The following is a 2,853-nucleotide window of genomic DNA, read 5'->3' on the forward strand; positions in this document are numbered from 1 at the left end:
TGTACATATAATTTTGTTTTTTAACAAACAAACTGTACGGTTTGGTTTTTAACTGTACATACCATTTTGCAATTTATTTTTCAAATAACCCATGTATCTTGGAGCCTTTTTCTATCAGCCATTCTTGCAAAGGGGTGCATAGTCTTAATATACCGTAGTATGTGAACCATGATTCAATGAACTCTTTTCCTACTAACATTTGGGTTGTGTCCATACGTCTGTTCAGAGGTGTAGCAAGGAGGTCAGGGTGGCCTGAACAGAGTGGGTACGATGTTCAAGAGGAAATGGAGGCCAGGGAGGGTAGGGAGTAAGATTAGAAACAGTATAAGTATTAGAAACGGAGTAAAAGAAATTAGAAAATTTGGGGCCCAAGAATGACATGGTCTGCCTTTGTGCCATGGCCTTGCTCTGGGGCTGGGGGGCATGAGCATGGGAGGAGCCAGCGGTGGGGGGGGCTCCCCCACTAATCCATCTGAGAGATGAGAGAGCCCTGGGCCAGGGCAGTAGCAGCGAGGTGAAGAGAAGTGGTTAGATTCTGGATAGATTCCCAACATTTACTGTGGGATTAAAAGTGGGGTGTGAGTGAGGAGACCAGAGATTATCATCTCCTTGATTTTGCCACGTGGACAGGCACGCTTGAATTTGTGTCTCCTTACCTACTAGCAAGTTAGGTTCTTTTCACATGTTTACTGACTATCTGAATTACTTTCTCGAGAAGTAGCGGTTTTTCTCTCCTTTCCTCTGGTTCATGCATGATTTCCTTAACGAAAATCTCGTCTGTGGGGCTTTTGCTTGCTTATCCAAACTCTGAGGTTAGTTTTTCATTTTAGAAATACAGCATTGCCAAGCCCGCAGTTAACCCAGGATTCCTCGGGCAAATCTCTTTACAGATGAGAAAACTGGGGCTCGGTTCAGGTAGTTACTCCAGGTCACACAGCTCAGCGTGCCGGCCGTTACTAAAATTTTGCTTTCCTGATCACCACTCTATTTCACTTTTCATCTACTATACCATCTTACTAGAAATCTTTTTTTTTTTTTTTTTTTTTTTTTTTTTACCAATAAACCTAATGAGAGCCAACAAAGCCTTTTCTCCCTGAAAACTCACCTTTGGATAGCTGATCTAAAGGAACGTCAGTAAAAACGTACTAGCCAAGCTAGGGCTCCGGATTTGCACCGCTTTTTTTTCACTGTAACCTTTGAAAGGCGGGGTGTCTTTCCTGCCTGGCCCTGCCCGGCCACGCTGAGATCAATAATCATTTGGCTCCTTTCCGCCTCATTACTGTTCTAATTTGCTTTCATCAAATCCACCGAAGGTGTGAGTGTAATTTTTTTTCCTACTCTATTAAACCAACCTTTTGGATTAAGGAAAAAGAGAAGAGGGATAAGACCGGCTTATCTTAGTGAAAAAGGAATTGGGAAAATCAGAACACGGCAAGCCAGTTCATGCTGAGTTGGGCTTGGTCTGCAACTCAACTGTCTCACTGAGGGCCTGGGGTCCTTCTAAGAAAAACCCGATGTAAGGTGCTGGAAACAGGCAAGCAGCTCTACTGAAGTAATAAGCAGAGTCACAAGAGGACCCACCTTAGCCTGGTAGTTTTTAAAAGTTCTATGTCCAGAGTGGGGCTTGAATCGCGACCCTGAGATCTGGAGTCCCATGCCCCACTGACTGGCCAGCCAGACATATTTTAAAGCAGAAGGATCAGAAAGACTGAAAGGATCCAGAGTGGACTGGAAGTGATGAGGGCACATACTTGCAAAGGTGAGTGGACACTTGCCAAAGCTGCTGGGGCTGAGTGGCATGGGCATCGGATCTGCCACCTTCTAAAGGAGCACAAAGGCCTTCTTTGAAAGAGCAGTTATGGGGCACCTGGGCGGCTCAGTGGGTTAAGCCTCTGCCTTCAGCTCAGGTCATGATCTCAGGGTCCTGGGATCGAGCCCCGCATCGGGCTCTCTGCTCAGTGGGAAGCCTGCTTCCCTCCCTCTCTCTGCCTACTTGTGATCTCTCTGTCAAATAAATAAATAAAATCTTTTTAAAAAATTAGGGGGAAAAAAAAAAGAAAGAATAGTTAAGCTGGGTACAGAAAATTTAGAAGATTTAAGAATACTCTAACCCTCTAGCCTTCTCTGTGCACGTATAGTCTGTGCATATACACTCTGTGCATAGAAAAACACTGGCCAAATGCAACACATGCGGTGTTTAAGCTGTGTTTCTCAGTTAACCTAATGAGCATTTCCCTCCACGTATTTAATGTCTGTATGACATGATTGATAGTGGCCATATAGTATTTTTTAAAAAAATATTTCATTTATTTATTTGACAGAGAGAAACATTGAGAGAGGGAACACAAGCAGGTGGAGTGGGAGAGGGAGAAGCAGGCTTCCTGCCAAGCATGGAGCCCAATGTGGGGCTCGATCCCAGGACCCTGGGATCATGACCTGAGCTGAAGGAAGATGCTTAATGACTGAGCCACCCAGGCGCCCTGCCATATAGTATTTTATTACATAAAATTTTTCCTCAAAGAAGTCTCTTTTGTTAGACCATGTTGATGTTCCTGGATTTGGAGATTGACAGATTTCAGGTAGAGGCAGAATTACCAGGTCAGAGTATTTCTTTTTTTTTTTTTTTTTAAAGATTTTATTTATTTATTTGAGAGAGAGACAGTGAGAGAGAACATGAGCGAGGAGGTCAGAGGGAGAAGCAGACTCCCTGTGGAGCTGGGAGCCTGATGTGGGACTCGATCCCAGGACTCCAGGATCATGATCTGAGCTGAAGGCAGTTGTCCAACCAACTGAGCCACCCAGGCGCCCCCAGAGTATTTCTTAAGGAAAAAAAACCACACACACACAAAACCA

The sequence above is a fragment of the Mustela nivalis genome (assembly GCF_964662115.1).
Source record: "Mustela nivalis genome assembly, chromosome: 6".
Taxonomy (NCBI): Eukaryota; Metazoa; Chordata; class Mammalia; order Carnivora; family Mustelidae; genus Mustela; species Mustela nivalis.